At 45.6% G+C, this 24,237-nt stretch overlaps 1 protein-coding gene and 1 pseudogene across 1 annotated transcript in view; both read right to left on the reverse strand.

The window, feature by feature from the left end:
* LOC146810747 (protocadherin alpha-C2-like) overlaps positions 1–24,237 on the reverse strand; it is an 839,920-nt gene that overhangs the window by 628,268 nt on the left and 187,415 nt on the right. The window lies entirely within an intron of this gene.
* Positions 18,017–20,544, reverse strand: LOC146810753 (protocadherin alpha-13 pseudogene; annotated as a pseudogene).

Raw genomic sequence — 24,237 nt, forward strand, 5'->3', positions numbered from 1 at the left:
CGTTTTTTGAAACAATTTTAGTTCCTATGCAGATCAACCCTCTTCTCTACAGGTTCACTGGATCTTTATGGCTTCACTCTTGGAAGTTTCAAATTGCAGTTTTTGACACAGATCATTAAGTTTTAGTTGACTACATAGAAAGTTTGGAATGGATCAGCAATTTCTGTGGGATAAGAAGCAAATTGATTTGAGTGGTTTTCTATCTGACTGGTCACAGGATTCAAAAAGTGTCTTTGCCCACTGGAGCATGAAGTTGAGAACATGCAAGTTCTGTTATGAAATGCCCACTAACAACATACATGATCTTGCTAAAAAATCAACTATAGTCCAAGTAGAAACAAATAAATTATGCAGTGCTACATGAGGAAATGTAATTAAATGAAAGACAATTAGCTATTACTGAATTGTGCCAGAAAGACAGATTTATTCTGGTTAGTATAACTGGGGATATATCATAACTAAAACATCAACACTACTAGAAGTCAACATTATCTAGTTGAAGGAATACAGAACCGGAACCAGAAGGTTGTGATTTGACAAGGTATAAGAACAGAATGTTAGAAATGGGATTTCTGGTTGGCGAGGCCATGCGCCTAAGCCAGGCAGAAACTACCACTCTAGTCAGGGCAAGTAAGTTAGATGCTAAAGGTAACCCCTGCTCACCCGCTTGGTAGCTTGGCACGAGCAGTCAGGCTTATCCCAGAGGCAATGTGTAAAGCGTTTGTGCAACACACTCGCAACAGTGACACACTAGGCAAACCACAAAAGAAACTCCACACAAGGTTATATAAAAATAGCCTTTGTATAATCATAAACACATTAGAATCATAATCACAAATGTACACTGTGCCACATGGCACTAGACAATATTTCACAAGGGATTATATACATGACAGGGCCAATCGGGCTACTGTCAGAACTATTAGAACAGGGGATAACACAATCAGTAACTACTGGCAAAATACTGTACTCAGCATCATCCCAAGCAACATGAAAGGCATTATGTCTGCATCACATTAGGCATAAACATCATAGCATGACATTTGGCACAAACACATTATGCATTAGTATTAGGCATCACCTTGGGGCCTTGTGCCCTATCAGCACTACAAGAATGACCCCAGGCCAACTGGCCTTCCTTGGAGCTCAAATGCCCTCTGTCCAAAAGTCAGGGCTCTACTGGGGCGAGGGTGCACTCCCCCTTGCTTCTCTTACTACAAAGCAAAATGCTCCCATCGTTGCAGCTGCCCGAGCTCTCGCCGTGCAGCTGGGGAAATTAGCCTTGGCACAACTATGCCTCTGAAGCCCCCCTCCGGGACTTCTAAAACAATGCCTTCTCGTTGCAACTGCCCGCGCTCTTGTGGTGCAGCTGTAGAAGACTAGAAAGTACTGGCACCAACTGTGCCTTGGGAGCCCCCTTTACAGGGCTCCTCCGGGTGCCCTCAATCAGCACTAACAATGCGTAATTTTGGCCCCACTCACCGGGGCTGATGATGCGCAGGTTCCCGGCACCGACAGTGTGCCTCGGCAGGCCCCGCTCACGGGACCATTCCTCCTTTCGCCCGGTCTCCTTCCCTGGGACCTGTGACCTCTGGGGTATCATTCCTCCCTCTCTGAGGTGGAAGGAAGGCAGAAGTGGAGCCCACGAGGCTCCGGCTCAAGGACTTCTGCAGGCCCCGCCCACAGTCAGGCACGGGTGCTTGTCTTCCATTTTCGGCACGTCCGGTATTTGGCGTCTACCAGCGTGGGGTGGGCTCCCACCTGGGTTTCCTTCCTCCCGGACTTCCTCTTCTGGGCCAGGCACGCAGGGCTCCCACGGCAAACGGGGGGCCCGGCTTCCTCCAGGCATGATCTGCCTGACTTCCGGGTAGCGCTGCCTCGCCTCCAGCCACATCCACAACCAGGCAGTTTGCCTGACTAGCCACATGTTGTTTGTGGTGCAGCGACACAAGTAAGCACCCACCACAGCACCAAACCATGGGGTCACAGACCCACTATTTAAACACCCTTTTCTCTTTGTTCTTCCCTAGCACAGGGCTTGGAGATCCAGTCCCAACTCGTTCTGGGAGGACTGAAGCACTTTGTTTACAGTGCCTCTACTCCCCTTTTTCAGGTGGGGGCTCGGTCCTCAGACACACAACAGGGAGGCGGAGCCAGCATTCACCCAGGCAGGCACAGACCTATTGAGGGTCAGGGACTACTCCTCCCACTACTCCAAATGCAGATCTGCCCATTCAGCCTAGAGCTGACTCCCCCAGCACCTCTGGAGCCACACACCTCAGCAGCCCCTGTCACTTCAGAGCCAGATATGCAATACACATCAGGCAGGCAGAGACAAATAGCACACAGAAATGCCAACTTCTGAAAGTGGCATTTCTAAAATAGTGATAATAAATCTGCGTACACCATTACGCAGCATTTATTATCACTATTCCAAAATACCATCATACGCCGACGACACCCAGCTGGTGTATTCCTTTAAAGACCAGTCTGAGGTCTCCATCAAGAGATTTAAGGGATGTCTGAGAGACATCGCCCAGTGGATGAACAACAATAAACTCAAACTTAATGCACAGAAAACTGAAGTGTTGTTCTTCGGCAAGGCTCTGCCTCCAGCAGCTGGTATTTAGTGGCCGGCTGAAATGGGCCTGCCTTCCACTCCAGCAACTATGGCAAAAAACCTAGGAGTGAAATGGGAAGTAGATCCTCTATCACAGCTCAAATTCAGCAGGTGACAGTCTCATGCTTCAGCAAATTAAGATGCCAGAGGAAATGTTTTACATATACTGCCGGAGGACTGTCGCAGAGTCATTGTCCATGCCACTGTGACATTTAGGCTGGACTATGCTAACTGCCTCTACCTTGTCCTGCCCGTGTACCCAGTGAGAAGACTGTAGCTGGTACAGAATGCAGCTGTGAGATTGATTAGAACGGTACCCTTTCGTCATTATATCTCTCCGCATATTAAACAGCTCCACTGGTTGCCGGTAGCAAGAAGGATTGAGTTTAAAGCTTTAACTCTGGCATTTCAGACATTACATGGCAAATGCCCTAGTTACCTTAAACAAAGGTTGTGCCTCTACAAACAAAACCGCTCACTGAGGTCCAACTCTCAAAATCTGCTTTGTACTCCTCGCTTTGTTAAAGCTCACTTAGGAGGCAGATCCTTCACAGTGGGGGCTACTAAGCTTTGGAACTCCCTGCCAAACTATATTCGCTAAATCAAATCAGAGCCACTGTTCAGAAAGTCCTTAAAAACTTGGCTCTTTAGCCTAGGGTAGAGCTCTGTGGCATGCTCCTTGTCATCTTTGCGTGCCACCTACTGTTATAGCGCAGGGACACCTCTGTTTGAGGTAGCTGTTCGAGCTTTATATATGTCTGCTTTATTATTATTAGAATACCAAACTAGAAAACGCTGCTCCTCTCATATCAGGAATTACCACTGAAACCCCCAATGCATTACTATGAGAGGGCAGCCTCCCAGCAGTGAGAAACCAAAATGGCTGTTTGTCACTAACAGGACAATCTTTCACCTACAATGCACCCTGCCCATAAGGCTAGCTAGGGCCTACCTTAGGGGTGACTGACATGCAGTAAAGGGGGGTCACAGACGTGGCATACACTTTGCGTGCCACATCACAGCGGCAGTAACACTGCACACACAGGCCCTGCAATGGCAGGCCTGAGACAGGTTTGAAAGGCTACTTTGGTGCCTGGCGCAATCAGCGCTGCAAGCCCACCAGTAGCATTTAATTTACTGGCCCTGGGTATCTAAGATACCACTTTACAAGTGACTGACAGGTAAATTAAATACGCCAAACAGGTGTAGGGCAATCTTACCAGTTTTACCACAGAGAGCACACACACTTTACACTGGACAGCAGTGCTAAATTGCCCAGAGCCCTAGAACCACCAACACCAGGTCAGAAAAAAGACAAGAAGGAAGGCAAAAAGTTCAGGGATGACCCTACAAAAAGGGCCAAGTCCAACAAAAGACAATTAGCTATTACTGAATTGTGCCAGAGAGACAGATTTATTCTGGGAAGTATAACTGGGGATATATCATAACTGAAACATCAACACTACTAGAAGTCAACATTATCTAGTTGAAGGAATACAGAACCAGAGGGTTGTGATTTGACTAGGTATCATAAAAATAGAACTATATTATAAGAAAGTACCACCTTGACGTTGCCATAACGTCTTAAAAACTTCATCTTATAGCAGAAGCAACATTGTAGGGCATTAATTAATAGAGTATCACTATATATGTTGCAAAAAATCTTTTATATCTTAAACTTATATTACTACTTTAAAAGATAGCACTGGAAACAAACATTCCTAACAAATTATCAGCTAACATATGGAATCTAAACTGTTAGTGAGTGAATGAGCTCTAGTTAAAGGTCTGATAACAATTTAACTTCAGATACTACCAAAAGTGAGTACCAGTTGCGGACAGTTTAATTAGTATAATGGGTGAAGACTCACAGACATGTTTCTATAAGAGTGAACGTTTGTGCCTTTAAGTGTCCTGGCTCATAACCTCTTTCCCATTAGGGTATCAGGAAGGCAAGGTAGCAGCAGATAGAGGTAAACAAAAATGCCGAGTAAAAAGAGGGTTAGTGGTCAATGCTAGATGGGGTTATTAAACACTGAACCCAACACACTTGGCATACTAGGGGTGCATTTTAAGAGCCCCTTGCCCACTATTCTTTTACTCTTTCTTTAGCTGCTGGTGCAAGTTAATGGAGTATACCTGAAAATGATATACCTAGGTTACTAGCAGATCCTAGAAGGAAGCACCTATTAGATATTGAGCAAGGACATACATTAATGGTTTTGTAAGGGTGATTAATCCAGACATCCCAGTCACTCTCATGTAGCCACTCAAAGGCTTGCTGTTTTAGACTGCATATTCTTCTCCTTGTCTCGCTTTCACACTTGCCCAGTCTTTACTATCTCACAAAGGCTAGAGAGTGAACTTAAAGTGCCAGTTGCTGAAACATGGGATCCATCAAAAGTAGGGTGGGGAAGTGTATTACCTGGAAAGTGGAAACAAAAAGCAATACCGAACTTCTAGAATATTTTGTTCAAAGTTTCTGGGGCTATGGAATTTAGAGATTTAGCTAACTATATATATGTTGTTAGGTCATCTAAGGGGTGAAAATGACAAAAATACTAATTTGTTATTTCATCCCTGGATCACACCACAACTAGAGATCTTAAAATCGGTCAGAATAGGTAGTTAAAAACAAGAAGGAAAGGGAAGAAAAGAGCAAAGAGCAACATCACAGTTTGCGTAAGATCAAAATAAAATGTGGGAGCTAAACAGACATTATAAGGGAAGAACAGTCTTATTAAGATTGCAAAGGATAAGGACTTAATACGATTTTTAGCCTATGTTAATCACCTCAAAGAAATCTCTGAATATGATTGGATGGACCATGTCAACAAACTATATGTGTATTGCATGCCAAATTGTCATGTCCTTTAGGATAGTCCCATTATGTACATACCAATTACATAAATTTTGTCCCAGCCACACGACATAACGATCGTACACAGGTGACCTTTTACCTAGTAGCATACTTCTGTCCCTTCGACAACCAGGCTATCGGTATCCTATCTTAATCCCTATACCTGATGTACATAAACATGTCCTCAGGCACGGTAGATGTATTCTGTATAAGGGTCACCACTTTTTTTCATCCATGGCCAACAGCCAGCTGTGCATGAGTGTTTTTGTTTAGAAAAGGATTAGCAAAGGATTAGTGAATGTTTTAAAAATATATCGATTCTGGAAGAAACCCTGGAGTGACCACTTTAGTATAAAAGACCCTCAGTCCCCCTTACAGACACAGAGGAGAATTCCTTTGAGGCTAGACCGAGGCTCTGCAGGCTGATCTTCCGACAGGCAGAGATCTGGCATCCCTTGGGGTGTCCCATCCTCGATGCAGAGACGGGGGCCTTCATTCAGAACCATCAGGTGAAGGGTTAGCACTTCCCCGGGGGATTCTTGGTTCCATTAGTATCTATCTTGACATTTACATACACAGGATTCACACACATAACTAGGTTAGGTACACTTAGGTAGGCTTAGCTTTCTAAGGTCCCCTTTCCACACCTTAAACTGAGCAAAAGCTCTTAAGAAAAACCCTTGCTGCCCTGAAGAAATCATGCAGGAGGCACACTCACTCACAGCAGCCCTACCTTGGGCAACCCCAACTCCCATAGGAGAACCAGTCTGGGCAAACCTGCATGCCTTGATACCTTGGTACAGACTGCATCCTCCAATCCCCCAAAGCGCCCATGCTATGAATAAATTGTGAGCATGCATGAAAGGTGGGAAAATGGCCAAGGAGAGCAACCAGCCAGCACCATTCCTTCTTAACAAATGCTGCACTCACCGGCAATTCCTGCCCCTGTTCTTCTGATGCTTACTGCAGGCCACTGTTTGGGTGGTGATGCAAGGCTGCGGGGATTGTGATGAGGTGGACTGGAAGAAAGAGTTCAAGCCCAGCCTCGTCAGACTTTTTAAGGATGTGGCCCTTAGCCAAGACCGACGCCTCATCACGCCATTGTGATAACTCCCCACTTCCAGCCAGGAGCAGTGAGCCAACCTGATGGCGGGTCACACCCCAATGTCATGGGGCAAAGCTTGGTGACCTGCCATTTTGAAGGAGGCACTGGACCAGCTGTACACCCCATAACCGATTATCCACCCATGTAGGGAGAGCTTGTGGACACATCCTCATGAATGGGCAAGGCTGCTGGAATTAAGCGACTGCTGCTACTTTTTCCACGTAACTTTTATTTTGGAGTTTTAATATTTTGAGCTGCACTGAATCAGAAATGGAGCCTGAAATGTTTGCAGTCAGATGTTCTTTAAAAGCTGCTAAAGTCTGTGGCTATATAATTTGGGGAATTTGTGTTGCCAAAACTATGAAAAGTCATGTTGAAAAGGTTCCTTACGGGGCCGGAGGTCTCTGGGTCAGACTGCCTGCTGGGAGGGCTTTTTGGAACACACAGTGACGCCATCTTATGTCGGGCATGCTCTAGTGCTCCACAGTCAAGTAGGAGGAGGCTTTTCTCTTTTTCTATAAAATCATGGCTGCAGCGCGGACACGCAGCAGACGCACCACTGGCATGCCGAAAGCATGCCTAAGACAAGCCCATCTCCGCCCGCCCATGTCCCGACTGCACCCAATGCTAGCCACTATGCTGCTTGTTAAGCAGAGGGTCTGTCCTGTCAGACTTACATGTCAGAGGAGCTTTTAGGTATGAGATGGGGGAATTTGCTGTGGTGGTGTCCTATTTTAGTGGATGCTACTGGCCCCGTTACATGTGGCAATTGTCAGCATAGCCTTTTCCCCTTGACCCACTCGGTCACTAATAGTGCAGCCTCCAGAAATAGTCTAAAGGAAGTTAAGGCAGTATTGATGAATGTTCATTCCATGCATTAGCACGCTTCAGATGTATATGGCTTGCTAAAGGAGGAAACTTTGGACATCGTTTTTATGACTGAAACGTGGATGAATGAGGACGCTTGCACTGATTTGCACTTTGCTATTCCTGAGGCTTATGTATTTGTGCATTTATACAGGGGTGGAAAAAGAGGAGGTGGGGTGGCAATGGTTTTTAAAAAGACAGATGATTGTAGGACCTTTAAACCAATGGGATTAGAGGAGCTGAAACACTGGGCTTCAGCTTATCCATTGACAGACAACACTGCCTGTCTGGGATATTGGTCTGTCATCTCCCAGGATAAGCAGGAGATTTTATTTCATCCCTTGATCAAATATTAGCCCTTAAATGTATCTACTACGCCAACTTCACCATGCGGAGTGATTTTAATATTCATTTAGATATGGCAGAAGAAGCCCTTAACAATGCATTTAGTGGAAACGTTAGCCTCTTTTAATTTAGTTAAAGCCCCTATGGGGCCCACCCATATAGCTGGCCATGCTATTGATGGCATATTTTCTAATCCATCTCGAAAAGGGGATTCTTCCCAGCCAGTACCATGGTCCGATCACTTTCTTCTGCCTTTTTCATGGAAGCTTGATTATTTTAAGGATCCCTGTCCTTCCCTACCACAGGATGACAACAGATGGTGGAGTAGTGTGCCCTTGGATGAGTTAAGGAGCACCTTGCTATTTTCTAAACCTGTGGTCCCCGAGTCTGCTAGAGAGGGGGACATTGTGATTAGCTCATGACTTAGGAGGATGGCTGATCTTGTAGCCCCCATCTTGGGCTCCAGAAAGGCTATGAAGACCCTCTTGGAATGTTGTTTCTCGCAGGAATTAGCTTATGAAAGAGCAGCATGCAAGAAATTAGAAAGAGCGTGGCAGTGTTCGTATCAGGACTCTGACAAAGTCCATTATAAACTGCCCCTGAAATTCTACCATAGAAATCTAAAGAAGAGTCACAGCACCCTTTCTACGCATTGTATAAGAAAGGCTGAGAAGATGGAAAGAGATTTTTAAAAGTGTAGTCAATTTCATGGATCTCAAAGTTACATCCCCTCCACTGGAACCTAGTCAGTACCTTTGCTCCCGAGTAAATGACTTTTTGGAGGAGAAAATCCTTAGAAATCAGTCTTACTTGTCAGAGGTGAATCATACTTTTGGAGGGTCTGAACTAGAAGACCAAGTGGGTTGAATACCTCACTCAACATTGGCATCTTTATTGGTGCCATCCCTGGAGGATGTGACTTCTTCTTTTTTGAATTGTAGGTCAGGGTCTCCAATGGATCCCATACCCCCTCACATATTGAAGTCTAACTTGAGCATTAATGATCCGATGTATCGGGAGATATTTGTTATCTCCCTCCACTCACGCATAATACCTGATGATTGGAAAAGAGCTGAGGTGATCCCTTTACTAAACAAGCATTGAAAATGCAATAGGTCTCGCCTTTGATTAAGTTAAAGCCATTTGCTTTGCTAATGGTATTGTATAGCAAAGCAAATGGCTTTAACATAATGAAAGGCGAGACCTATTGCATTTTTTATGCTTTTTTTTTACTGTGCTTGAATCTGTGGCTCAATGTCGTAGTTTTACAAGCTTTAAAAGGCACAGGGTGTCCGGTCTATGAACTGGAAGATGGAACTGACAATTCATGTTAGGAACTTACAATTATGTTTATGTGTGAAACAGTCTCCCTATACAGGAGGGCACACACAAATCATGACTAGGTACCCAAGGGCCACCAAACACAACCTAATGCCACTCAACCAACCAAGTTTAAAAACACTCTCCAAACTCTGTCCACAAGAGAGGATTTTACCCGATCAACCTCCTGAATTTGAACGTGGAGGAAACAGATGATGTTACCGTAAGCTGAACGCCCAACAGTGTAATTAGGCCAGCGCGTTATAACCAATTAAAATATAATAAGAAAATATTAAATGACAGTGCTTCAACCACATCAGAATTATCTTCTGTACCATGCGAACCCTTTCGAACAGTGTTGTCATTACATGTTCGTGGTTTCAAAATGTCTCAAATGTTACTAGCGCTTTAATAACACTCGTTCCCCCCTAAGATGAAGTATTTAAAAAAAAAAAACCACTATTATTAAGACCTTTTTCCCAACGACTCATGGATCTTTGCGCCCTAAATGCCTTCTGGTGTTAGAGTGGTAACAACACAAGTGTGTCTGCAGTCGGAAATTAAAACACAAAGGGACCCACAGCTGGTGTTAGAGCCTTTTACTCTAAAGCAAAAAGCAGTGTTGACAGGGCCGGTAGTTGGGGGGAGATGGCCTGCATATTGTGTGGGTCATTGTGGGTAGCTTGGTGTGAAAGGTTGTGCATGCGCCTACTCTAGCGCTGAAACAAATGTGGGGAGGAACTCTGAAGGAGGGCTGCGTGTTGAGGTGAACTTAAAAGAATGTGTAAAGCGTGACGGGAGCACTGACAGTGCTGCTGTAGGAGGTGCTACATGTGACGGGAGAACTAACAGTGCTACTGCACGAGGCGCTAACTGGAGTACTGACAGCGCTGTTGCACCAGGCGCTACATCTGGCAGGAGCACTGACAGTGCTGCTGCAGGAGGTGCTACGTGTGACCAGAGCACTGACAGTGCTGCTGCAGGAGGCACTACATGTGGCGGGAGTACTGACAGTGCAATTGCACAAGGCGCTACATGAGGCGGGAGCACTGGCAGCGCTGTTGCACAAGGCGCTACATAAAGTGAAAGCACCTGATGTCCAGTGTGAGAGTCTTTGGAACCTGTGGGCAGGCCAGATCCCGCACCCAGACAGTATGCAACAAGTATAGATAAGGCAGCAGACCTCTAAGGGACAAGGGAGCCTGGGTGTGAAAGGTGCTGGGAGACCCTGACCCAGCCACACACCCAATGAGTGTGCCCAGTATCACACATGGTGCCAGTGGCAGCGCTGAGCTGTCCAACACTTCGCCACTCGCTAACATGTGAGCAGACTCCCACCCTCTACCTAAATTCCCGGAATAACACTAGAGGATCAGAGTTTACAGGCCAGCTCACAAACATCCCTTCCATGCACAGGGGTGACTTATTCCTGGAAATTCAAGAGTGCGTCGGAAGTAAGCCACGCCCCCTTAAAATATTCTTTTTGAAGCGGGCCCTGTGTGTCTTGGTTTAAATGCTGAATTACTGGTGTGTGTTTGCCTCAAAGTGAGCTTGGCTTTAACCAGAATGCTCAAAAACATCAGACTCCCAAACGAACTAGGAACTTCCCTGGCTGTAATGCCTGTCTGCAGACACGTGTGATCTTGGATATATATTCCATCTGTGCTCCAGGGTACCTCCTTCTAACTCAGATGTAGTTTCTCCAGCTCTCTATCGTGGGGTGTCAGCCACTTTTACAAGCGGTTTAAGGGTGCGCACGAACGGAGACAAGACCCCCAAACTAATTTCACAGAGTAATAACGAATAGGATCCTGCTTAAACAGAGGTGAAAGGTCAGAATTCTGCCATTTCAGGGTAGGCTCCATATTTTAGCAGGATTCCCCCCAGCTTCACCAGCAGCACGTGTCGCGCTTTGTGAATACTCAAATAACATAGAGCACCTCCTTCACAGCTTCAGAAAAAGCAATCAGAACTGTTTTTTCTTCTTTACCATCCCACCTTAGGTTCACCAAAGCTTCAACAAGACGCTTTATAATTTACTCACTTGTGCGCGCAAAGAGGCGCTTGCTCACCCAGGAGCTCCAATTACAAACTCTTAACCAGTAAAACAACTCTGTGAATTATGCAATGGGTCACGGATTGTAATAGCAGCTGCCATCGGGGCTGAACCAGGCTTTGATCGCTCCGAGGTCGACAGGATAATTAGCATGTTGGGTAATAAACAATATTACAGCACAGCTCACGCAGTCTATCTGTACTGTGAGTAGCGGTACCATATTCATCTCACTATCTTCCCCGAATACCTACCTAGGTAACTGCAGACATTTGCCCTTCCCATCTGACCTAAAATGCCTTGAAAGGCCGCCGAGGAGCAATGTGCCATACATTTTAACTTCATATAACTCACAGAACCTACTTTCCAGATAAATGGCTACCACAGATCAGTGTATAGATCAGTGTATATGTTTTCCACCGCTTACCAAGTACCAGCACTTCTTCGAGCAGGAAGCGCGTTCAGAAGCGAGTTTTTTCTTAGGGATTTTACGGAAGCCTCCACAATCATGCACTCACTCTGAGAGCCTTACCAGTGCTGACACTTCTTCGAGAAGGAAGCGCTTAGAAGCGAGTCATTTCTACTCAAGTTCCTCACGCACTCACCCAGGGCCACCAGAGGCTTTGCCAGTCCCCGCACTTTCTCGAGAACCAAGCGCTTAGAAGTGGCTCATTTCTTAAAAGAAGCTACTCACGTTCCTCACTCATGCACTTACCCAGGGCTTTTACCTGTCCCCGCACCTCCTCAAGCAAGAAGCGCTTAGAAACAGCTCATTCCTTAAAGGACGCTCCACAATTTCCTTGCTCACGCACTCAACCAGGGGCTTTGCCCCCCCATCTCCCGCTCTTCCTTGAGCAAGAAGCGCTTAGAAGCGTTGCTCCCCAGTGCGGTGCTATGCGTCCATCCTTACCTGTGCAGGCTGGCAGCGCAGTGCCCGTTCTGCAGCTGGGACACGCCCTGCGTCATCTGCACATGGTTCAGCGGTGCCACACCGCCTGTGTATAGGTTGTAGAGGTGCGGGAAGTTGGCCGCCCGGGCTCTCCGCCAGTAGCAGCAGGGCACAGCCCCAAATCCACATGAAGCAAGCGGTGGCCATCCCAGCCCTGAGATCCAAGAAAAGCACATCCCAAACTACTAGGCACTGCGCGGTTGGGCAGGAGAAGTCTCACGCGAGGGCCGCCCTCACGCAAACATTTTCAATAGAAATCCTGTAATGTTCTCCCAAAGTAAACAGAAATCAAAGGCTCCGACTCAAGTACAAATCTGACCTCGAAGAGCCTGCAATGCGCCTTGGACCACAAATCATTCACCCATGCTGCACATTGAATACTGCACCCTCAAACATTATTCGTTGCACTTTAAATGGACGCACTGTCCCTGTAGGTGAAGGACCTAGCTCCCTTCTCACAGCACTTTACACGAATACACCCTTCGGCACTTTAAGTGCACCTATGTCAGCTGCGTGTTATTCAGAAAGTTTGATTTACACTTTATATTCATGCACTCATTCAATTTACGCTCGTGCACAATCACTGGACTTTAAATCCATACACCCCCGTCAGTTTGTGTGTACAGATGTCGCCTGCACTTTAACACATTCCAACCGTAAACACTATACTAGACACCGCTGCTGCACTTCAGATTCACACGTTACACGGTACGCTTAACGTGTGAATCCGAAGTGCGGCGAATCCCTTTTCTTCCACTGCACTTTAAAGGATTTTTCTTCCACTAAAGTCTCCTAAACCGCCCCGCGGCACTTTGAGTTCACATCCACTCTGCACTTTGCTATGTATTAATAGTTTACCGAATGCATTTAGGATTAACCGCCCCTACTTTTTTATTATTTGCTCCACCTTCACTATTTTTTTTCACCCTCTTCAATTTTTGGGGAGAGAGAAGATATAGCGTAACGGCCAAAACTGTTGACTTTGAATCTGGGGAACCGGGTTGGAGTCTCAGCGTTGGCACAACGCCCTGTGATTCTGGGCAGAACACTCACTCTCCCTGCACCTACAAAAAATGAATGTGTCCTTGCCTAATGTAACCAGTGCTCATGTAAAGCGCTCCGATACCTTCGGGTCCAGTTTGCGCTATATAAAACTGCAACAAAAAACAGTTCTTGCTGCTTGGACACCACTTGTCTGCTATGCAGGGAATCCATGCTTCAGGCCACACTCAACATCTATATCCTCTCCACCGTTACATTTTACATTGATTAGATGTACATTGTTGCACTTTTTATGACTATCCCCGCCCCATACACTTTACACTAGTAGTTACAGATGGCACTTTGAAGGGATAAACCCCACGACCTCCACAGAGCTTTGCACTGGTGGTTGCAGGCGGCACTGAATGGACATCACTGCACAACCCTCCAGCCCCAAAGACACAGCACTTTACACGAATAGTTATGGCGCCACTTTGAATATTCCTGCGTTGTTTCGGTTAAGGCGTGACTCTAAATTTTGACTCTTCCCTTCAGACCTGAACTTTGACATCACACTCCACAACAGTCGGGAGTCGTGCTCACTTTGCTTCTCCCGAAGTTGAATTACAAGAAAAGGACGGTACAGCCGACAACACCAACAAAACACCACAAAGTAAACAGAAATCAAAGGCTCCGACCCAAGTACAAATCTGACATCGAAGAGCCTGCGATGCGCCTCGGACCGCATCTGACCTCGAAGAGCCTGCGAGGTGCCTCGGGCCGCATCTGACCTCGAAGAGCCTGTGAGGCACCTCGGACCGCATCTGACCCGTGCTAAATTATACAAACCGAGAATGATTCACAGCAACAACAAAACCATTCAAACACAAGAATAAAGCAGTAACGAAATAACAGACAAACGGTAAAGCAATATAAGCATATTTAAGAAACTACAACTGAAAAATTAATTTTGGAAAAGACAACTGGTGACTAAAAGCAGCAAAGATTCAGTAACCACTCAGGATTGGCGATGCAAAACAACCACACTTCCGAACCAACTCAACTCAGTTAAGACAAGCGCGGCACGGTCCCGAAAGTAAAAGAGGATCTCTTGTCTTTATGGGGCCATGTGTTTGGCCCCATAAAGATTAGAAACCTTTTGAGACGAACGCAAAGCAGGCGAGGCCGTCCAAATGGGACGGCCGAAAAAGCCGAGCGAATACGTCACAAGGAGCTCTTTTCCAATGACTGGCCACCGTTTAGCATAAACGGTGACGCCGGCCAATGGAAAAGAGGGGCGGGGCTTAATGCCCCTTACAGAACATAACCCATATCATTAAATCTCGCCAGCGAGACTGCACATGCGTGCAGCCTACGCTAGCGAGACCTAAAAAGGCCAATGCTGATCCTGAATCCTTAGCTAACTTTAGGCTAGTCTCGCTGCTGCCAGCCCCTTCAAAGGTGTTGAAGAAGTTGGTAAACCGGCAACTCACCACATTTGTTTATGGAAAACAATCTACTTCACCCCTCTCAGTCAGGGTTCAGAGCCCACCACAGCACCAAGATCACATTATTAGAGGTCTCACAGTCGATTAAGTTTAGTTTATATTCGGGCCTCAATGTGGCTTTGGTGTTGCTAGACCTTTCAGCAGCATTTGATACTGTGGATCATAACATCTTGCTGCGCAGGTTAGAGCAAGTGGGAGTAACAGGGTCTGCGCTGAGTTGGCTGGTCTCCTTTCTTGAAGGACGCTAGCATGTGGTATGGATGAAGCTGTATGCCCCAGGAGGAAAAATGTTGGAAGTGAGGGGGTGCTGCAAGGCTACTCCCTTAGCCCTACGCTCGTCAACATTCATATGTCCGCTTTGGCATGCTTGGTGGAATCCTTCAACATCAAGAACATCTCATATGCTGATGATACGCAACTCCTGCTAGCATATGATGGGGATCATGTGAGTGTGAGGGCTGCTTTTGCCAGCTTTCAGGTGGTACTGCTAGATTGGCTGAAGGTCAATAGACAGCAGTGCAACCCAGATAAGACGGAAGTCTTATTGTTTGGGTGGGATCCTCTTCCAGGTTGGGTTGGGGCCTGGCCCGACAGTGTTCCCCCTCCACCCCCTCCAAATGCGGTGGCTAGAAATCTGGGAGTGTTGTTTCACACCTAGTTTTCATTTGGAGCAGAGGTGTCAGCAGTGGTGAAAATCTGTTTTTGGATTCTTTGCATGTTGAAGAAGTGTCTTCCTTTGCTTCCCCATGAGGCTCAAGTTACAGAGGCCAGGTGACGGATTCTATCTAGGCTGGATTATGGCAATGTCCTGTATCTTGGTCTACCAGATTACCTGATCCAGCAGAATAAACTGCCTGAATATTTTAGACTAATTCCTGAGGAAGTTATATTAAAAAAGGAACTGAAAACATTGTTATTAAGACTCTAGCAGTGAGTGTGGGTGGACAAACTTCTGTCTTATCTCCTTTTTGGATGACTAAAAGCGCTAGGACACTTTTTCGAGTAGCCGTGTGCTATAGAGAATATTTCGTTCATTCGCAGCACTTGCCACAAGATCAATCATCTTCTGCATAATTAGCAGATTTTAACAATAATTATTTTGAGTCAAATGGATCAAAAGTTAAATAAAAGCACTACTACATATGTTGCCACACAGTGGCCGTCCTTTTTTCATGCAGAGACAGGTCATCTTTCAGTTAATGGTGTCTGTATTTAGTTATAGAATGGATAATATTGCGGTTGAATCCTTTGTCCATACAGTGTTTATATTTGTAGAAATGACAAAATAGCGAATACTGCTTCAAAATGTGCCACATTACGTCACAAAGTTTGCATTTTCTTGCTGCATAATTTAGTCAATGCTGTTGCGTATTTTTGCCTTCCCCTGCCACACCACTCCAGTGCCCACAGTATGGTTAATGAGTGCTGAAGCCCCCAGTAACTCGCCCCTCCTACCTCCCTTCTCCATATATACCATAGGCTACTATGGTCCGGTAGAAACATGAAGAGGCAAAATGAGGCTCTGCTGCTGCTCTTCCAAATCAGTATAAACAACAATTGGTCCTGACCTATCTTTACAGCACATATAAGGTGCAAAGTTAATTCAAACCGTCATATATAGTGTTGTTTTATAATTCAATTGTTGTCACAGAGAGAGAGACAAAAGACATTTTTTATGCAAAAATCATATTTTTATATATTTATTATGAAAAACAGTATTCAATCAATCATTTATCACAAATTGACCAATTGTTGATTATGCTGTATAGATTCCCAGGTCCTTGACTTTCTCTGGGATAACCCCATTAGTATTTAATGGCTCTTCCAAATCAGAGCATGGAGATGACTCTGGCCATGTAAGAATCTGAGAGGTGGGAAAATGAGCACCCTAACACTCAGACCAATGAGATCTTGGAGAGACCCTGGCATGCATTGAGGCATGCTGAAAGTCTGATGCATCAGGTGGTGGAAAATCTCAATAACAAGGGCCTCATTACGAGTACGGCAGTCCAGAGGTCCGCTGTACTCATGGTGGTGGTCCGACCACTGCCACACTGGTGGTCCACCTGCCATATTCTTAGTGTGGCGGTTGATCCACCATAGTACTGCTGCATCTGCCGGGATCCAGGATCCCACCGAGCATATTCTGAGTTGCCTGTCCACCGCCCATTTTATGGCTGTGAGCCCGCAATGAAAAGATTAGTGGAGAGGCAACTAAAGAGGCTCTAACAGGGCCCCCTACGACGCCTGGGGGTTCCTGCAGGGGGGGCACATGTTGTGTCCTCCTAGAATTGCACCCCTGTTACTGCACACTGTGGCATGCATGATATGGTGCATGTCACACCGTGCAGGAACATGCTGCAGGCGATGTCCCATTGGTGGTCTGCATGATAGGCTCTCCTATGAGCCTAACAGACCACCACCGCTCGTCCGCCCTAAATTTAAGTTGTAATCCAGAGGGTGGGCGCAATAGGAGCTTGGTGGCACTCCTGTCAGTGCAGTGGTGGCGGGCCGACAGGAGAACCGCCAAACTCTTAATCAGGCCCCAAGTGTGTAACATCTTACTAGCAGATGATCCCACTGCCATTGCTCATGATGAGGCATGCATGGGAAGCATGGGCCATCCAACACCTGATAAAACATGTAGGTCATGATATCAAAGCAACGGAGTACAGGCTCCCTCAGTGCTGTGTCTGGACACCCCCCACAAGGACAGCGTGGTACAAATAATGCCCAATCACAGAACAGCGTGACAATATAAAGGAAATACCGTCTAGTCTGATACACAATGTAAATGATTCATAACAAGCAAGAGCTAGAGGGGTCTGTTGAAAAATTAATCAATAGCTGCATAGTGTTAAACCAAGGCTCCTTGATCTGTAAATATGTTTTCATTACAAAAGGTCTGCGAGACAACAAAGTGCTCTCTAGCTACACCTAAATATGAGTTAAAAAATAAATATTATTTGAAAATCATTTCCATGCCTTATTTTGTATACAGTTAATCTGCATTTCATCGCAGGTCTGTATTAAAAAATCAACATAGATTTTAGATAGTCTCTACTATAGCCTTATAACTATACCGGCCATTAAAGGCCCGCTCCATCTTTAAAGGCCCGAGCCAAAGGCGAGGGCCTTTAACAAGGGAGTGGGACTTTAATGGCCAATATATAGCCCAGTTACGGAGGGCTATAAGAACATTCTGCCACTAGAGGGCAGAATGTTCTAACAAATAAAACAAAGGCCTTTCTGAGCCAAAGGGGGTTTAAATCCCCTCAGGCTCCGAGTGGCCTTTATAAAACAAAATTTGAATGCTGCTTTGCGGGCTATTACCGGCCCGTAGAAGCTTGGAGCATTCCAATGTTCTAATTAACGCTATACCCTTAAATGCCATATTTACATCCACATTTACTCTCTTACCTCACCGGGTGCCTGGCTGTTGCTTCCCTCAGCAATGCTGTACCTCTGCATCAGATATCCAGGTATACCTCCGCTGAGAATAACAGGAGTCCAGCCTTCATGTGGCAGGTTAGATTTCAGTGTTCCATTGTCACAGTCCGCGGGTTGTACAGTCAGATACGAACTGCCCTGCTGTGTTCGTGAATATAACAAATTACCTCCTCCATCATCAGGACACAGCTCTGTTTTTTCTCTTAGTCCATTTTCATTTCGAACTTTGATGTAATGTAAAGCAATAAAAAGTATAATGCAAAATATAAAAATACCCAAAATAAAGGCAATTGAGATTATTAAATATGTGTTCAGGTTAGTGAGGTAGTTATCCTTCTTGCCCACCTGTTTGTAGTCCGATTTCATTTCTGGTGTATTTTCTACCAGTGATACAGTAAGAGTCGCTGTTGCTGAAAGGGGCGGGGTCCCATGATCCTTTACGAGAATGAAAAGCTCGTATCTTTCAAGATAACTCTCTCCCACGGGATGTCTGAGGCTGATTTCCCCTGTATGTCGACCGACCTTGAAAAGCGACTCCATTGTAGAGTCTATAAATTCGTAGAAGAGCCAGGCATTGTATCCAGAGTCTGCATCAATTGCTCTGATTTTAGACACAATGTGACCAGCGTTGGATGACCTTGGCACCAGCACAGTGTCACCTGAGTCCGGACTCCCAGATCCAGTCTGGATTGTGGTTGGTGGGTTGTCATTTGTATCTTGAATAAATATTGTCATGTTGGCTACGCCACTCATGGCAGGAGACCCACAATCCTTTGCTTCAACTAAAAACTGCACTACTTGGAACTTCTCATGATCAAAAGGCTGCAGAGCATTAATCACCCCAGTCTCTGGGTGAACAGAGAAGAGACTCAGAATAGACACAGCGTCCGCGCTGTTTTCTAACAAGGAATATCTAACGTGGGCATTGTCACCTACATCCGGGTCTAGAGCAGAGACCTGGAGAACGTAAGATCCGGGCACATTATTTTCTGGAAAACTGGTCACATAAGACGACTCTGAGAAGGCGGGAGGGTTGTCATTCACATCAGACACAGAAACCACAATGGTCTTCATGGCAGACAGTGAGGGAGATCCCCCGTCTGTGGCAACGACTGTGACATTGTACTCAGAAGCCGCCTCGCGGTCTAGAGGTTCCTTCACTGCCAGTGAGTAAAAGTTTTGATATTTGGAATTTATCACAAATGGAAGCTGATTTGCAATTTGACACCGGACCTGCCCATTGACCCCAGAATCTTTATCAGTCACTGTGAAGAGGGCAATGACCTGTCCAGGCTGCGCGTCCTCTTTCACTGGACTAGAAAAGGAAGTCACTCTTATCTCCGGAGCGTTGTCATTGACATCAATAATTTCCACCAGGACCTTGCAGTGAGCGGTCATGGGCAGGGACCCCTTGTCTTGCGCCTGAACGTCGAGTTCATACACATTAGACTCCTCAAAGTCCAGGAGTCCAATTGCTCGAATTTCACCATTCTCTGGATTCATAGAAAAAATCTTTCTTACCTCGAGAAATTCGTGGCTGCCAAAGGAATACACAATTTCTCCATTTGCGCCTTCGTCTAGGTCGGTAGCATTTAGCTTCGTCAGCACAGTCCCTACAGATGTATTTTCCAACACACTGATCCTGTAAACTTCTTTATCAAACACAGGAGGGTTGTCATTCGCATCCAGAACCCTGATAGTTATGTGAGAAGTCCCCGACCTCGGTGGGTTTCCCCCGTCCACAGCTGTGAGGGTCAGCTCGTGCACTGCCTGCTGCTCCCGGTCCAAGGGTTTGCTCAGCACCAAATCCACAGACGTTCTTTTATATTCGCTTACCTTCGTATCAAGAGTGAAAAAATCACTGCGGCTCAGTCTGTACGAGCACCGAGAGTTCGTACCAACGTCCGGGTCATTTGCTTTCCTCAGTGGAAAACGAGCTCCCGGCAGAGTCGTTTCCGCGATTGCAAACCGGCTTTCACTCGCTGGGAACACGGGCGCGTTGTCATTGATATCCACAATCTCCACCTCGAGGCGGTGAAATTCCAACGGATTGTCCATCACCACCTCCAGGCTCATCACACAGGCGGCGGTGCTGCCGCACAGGGCTTCCCTGTCCAGTATTTCTTTAGTCAGTAAAGCCCCGCTCTTCATACTTACCGTGAAATACTGTACACCAGATTCATATGTCAGCCGTATATTCCTCAAGTGTAGATCCCTGACGTCCACACCCAGGTCGCGCGCCACATTCCCCACCTCGGTGCCGGCTTCCGACTCCTCCAGCACCGAGTAGCGAATCGGTCCCTCAGCCCGTCCTCCGCAGCAAAGGAGCGAAACCGCGAAAACAGAAATCCAGGGGAGAATCCAGTGTCTGGCGGCAAAACCCATTCCAGGGAGCGACTGAATCGTTCATCCGTCTCTCCCCAAAGGATGCTTAAAGTATCAGGCGCAAAATGAAGCAGGTGTCACACAAATATAAAATATCTTTATCCGATGTATTTCGTTGCTGTCAACCTCGGACTGCCCCGAAGAGACTATCACAGCGAACACCGAGAGAGAGCGACGCAGGCTTGGGATGCCTTTAATTTAATCTATGGCGGAGAGCGACACCGTGTGTCACTATCTATGAACAGCAGGGTGCATTTAATACTAATCCGAAAGAACAATTTATAGGCAGCTTTTCGAGTTTTTACCAAGGTCTCTATTTGAGATTTGCATGCACTGTAAAAAATGTCAAGCTATTTCTGTTTATAAGAGTATTCAAACTAATAGCCATTTACCGATTATTGCTAAGTCTTTATTATTAAACCAAAAAACCATGTTTTAGCAACCTTAGACTAAGGAAAGATTGAGAAAAAGCAGTAAGGTTGTACACTTGTGTCTTTCGTTTTCAATGTCGTTCCTTAATGTCTGCTCTTAACATACCGAGCTGTCTACATAAAATATAAGTCTATGAGCTTCACGTTGCGCTTTGCCGCAGGCGCATAAACCTCTATGCTATTTTATGATGAACCAGCCAATGGATACAGATTTTTACAGAAAGTACATTAACCACCAGTCTTATCTCACTGTTCTTATTCCAAGGAAATTGTTGTCCGCATGAAGATCTCTGTACCAGGTGCCTAAACTCATAAAATAATTTAAAATCTAATCTCCTTGTGACTAATTAAGTACTCTAGAACATATTACAATCACACGTACTCTAGAACATATTACAATCACACGTGTCTTTGTTAGTAATGTATTTGGAGCAGATTCTTAAAAAACAAATATGCATACGTTGACTTTCAGATTAGCTCCTGATGAGCCACCTTTTGTGAGTCTAACCCCTTTCTGCTGCGACCCTTCGAGGCCAAATGTAAAGGGTCCTAGGATATTTTCCCCATTTCCATCACTGCATGTATTTGTTTTTAAATCCGTGTTTTCTTTGTTGATTATCAACACTCAATCACTATTGGTTCTATATGTTCATTTTTCTTGCACTTTCAATGTTTGCATTGAATACTTAACTGTTTGTGAGCTTTGCACTTAAAACCGAAGAATGCATATCATATGCCCATTTACCCACAGTTCTTGCAGTGTTTGGGGAGATGACTATATGAACATCATGTTATAGAAGGATTCTGTAGGTCTCTAGCTCACTCACTTTTATGTAAAGATGTTTGCTAGGAAGATAGGGCACTCACATCCCCCTTCGACAGTAGCACGTGTTATTTATGGCGCCCCAAAAAATGAAAACTGGCGGTTGCAAACACTCTGTGAACACAAGGTGCAGCTGTTATTGTAATGTGAATCTTCCTACAATCACGAGTTCTGGCGTGGCATCAGCGTTCAGTGAATTTGGGCCAATCACTACAAGCGGACCCACTGCAGAACAGAAACTTGCAGCTGCCGCCCTCCAAGAACGGTCTAGATGGGCCAATGCCTAATCACAGGGTCAATTCTCTCCTTGTTCTTCAACAATTCACCAGTCCCGGATATAAATACAAAAAAGCGGACATTTTAATTAGAGGTGGATAGGCCACACCAGTACTGATCGGATTGAACAGCACGGCCATGAAAACCCTGGTCCTAGGAGCCATTAGGCTCTGTGTCAGACACATCCTCAACTGATGTCTATGCAGGGAGGGGAACAGCCCCAGATGAGGCCCAGTGACAGAGGCTCATTGTAACAGATTGTCGGAAGCTCACCCCGACTGTCCATAGGAGCTGGTCCGACGGGGGAGGGTAGTAAGCCCAAGGGCAACACCAGGACTTAAAAAAACAATGTAGGCAGGCGGGACAGTGACAATCTGAGCAGGTGGGGCCTCGTGTACTTATTCCTTTACCTGAGGTGGTTGAGGGGTGGGTGCCACCAGGAGAAGTTCAAATAGGGTCAAAGAAGGGAACGTGTTCTTTTTACCCCACTTCGGTCTCTCCGTCACTGCCTGTCCATGCAGGTCACCATATGTTGGAGACTTTAGCCCCACTTACCCAACCCTCGAGAAATGGGCCAGGTGTTCCTTTCCAGGTCTAATAATATGTTTGCCATGTTGTCATATTTATTCTGCAGGGCAGGGATAGACTTGTGGTTGGCCAGAAGGCAGGTAGATTCAAGTGGCATCAAGCCTCAGATTGCCATACCTGGGACCTGGTTTCTATTCCCCCAAGTGTGGGCTCTGGAGCACTTGCAGTGATAGGGGTCTGTAGAAAATGTTTACTCAGCTATTTTTGCCTTTTCCGGCTTCTCCACGAGGTGTATGGAGGCTGCACGTGCCAGGGAACCAGGTTTAGTCCAGTTGCCTAGCTACATCTCCCATAGGGTGTCGGTGGGGGACCCCAAGGGAATGCCAGTGGTCCACGTCTGAGCTGGCACTGTTCCCTGTTTTGGCAACAGAGCGAAGGTCCTTATGAATCAGAAAAGGACCCCAGATGTAGCTAGTGCCCTGATGAAAGCGAATCAGGAAAAGCCAGATAATGGTCAATCATGGGTTCAGTATGACAGTAGGAAGATTTCTGTTAGCAATTTCTCTTTTTTCTTTTCTGTTCCCCATCAAGATGTCAACAAAGAATGCAAACAATGAAATATTGTAAATATTGTATTATTTATACACATTTTGTGTTTGAGGAAATCAAACTCTTTACTGGTTTGAATAAACACAGCCTGAGACATTTTTCTCAAACAGTCAAACTATCATGGTTTCGAATGGGTTATTGCGTGATACCATTGTCTTTGAGGCCCCCACCCAGCTCAATGGACCTCCCCCTATAGCGCAGTGTTCACTCACACTCTTGTCTTTCAAACGGTTGTCCCAAGATGGATAGTCAATTCACCAGACTTGCCAATTCAAAGTAGCTCATAGTGAATTATACAAATCAGATCTCATACCCAAACCATACACCTTCAAATCAAACACAGGGGCATTGCTCAAACATACATGTTGCTGATGGGGAGCGAAGTAGAAAGAACTGGCTAGCCAATTAAAAAACTGAGTGGTCCAGTGTTTCAGAGGAATGGCTAGGAACCCAAGGGGTAATATTTATTTTTGTCCAAGGAGCTGGAAATCCGCATTTGTTGAACATGAAGTGGACCCCTGCCCTCACCCTGTTTCCACTGTCTGATAAATAACATTCCATACTCCTACTTCACTATTCCACATTGACAAATGAGTAACTATTTGAAACTAATAGAACACATTAGATAAATTAAATGCTAGAAGTGTTCATTAAAACGGGTAGTGATGGAGGCTTTCCCCCCCCCCCTTTTCTGGCCGCAAATGATATTTTGTGCACACACATACAAACTCAAGCGCAAACACACACACACACACACACGCACACAAACACACACACACACGTGCACACACAAACACCCTCCCACCCCCCTACCCCAACCCCCCCCCCACTGTGTTGAGTTTATTACCATAGTACAGAACAACTGACACTGGAAAAACAATTTACTGCCACACAGATTGGAGGCAAAAACTACTTTACAGAAGGTGTGTGTGTGAGAGAGAGCTAGAGAGGAAGAGAGGGAGAGAGATACTGTTTGTTATATGTATTTCATTTTACTTTTTTGATCACAGTTTTTTTCTGGTAGTGGGGTGCGGAGCAAGAGCATTTACAAGATGTTTAGTTTTTGTGCAACTTTTATTTAAATCTTCACAATTATGTTACGGAGAACATGTCTGACAAATATCGTA

Source organism: Triturus cristatus, chromosome 7, assembly GCF_964204655.1.
Source record: "Triturus cristatus chromosome 7, aTriCri1.1, whole genome shotgun sequence".
NCBI lineage: Eukaryota > Metazoa > Chordata > Amphibia > Caudata > Salamandridae > Triturus > Triturus cristatus.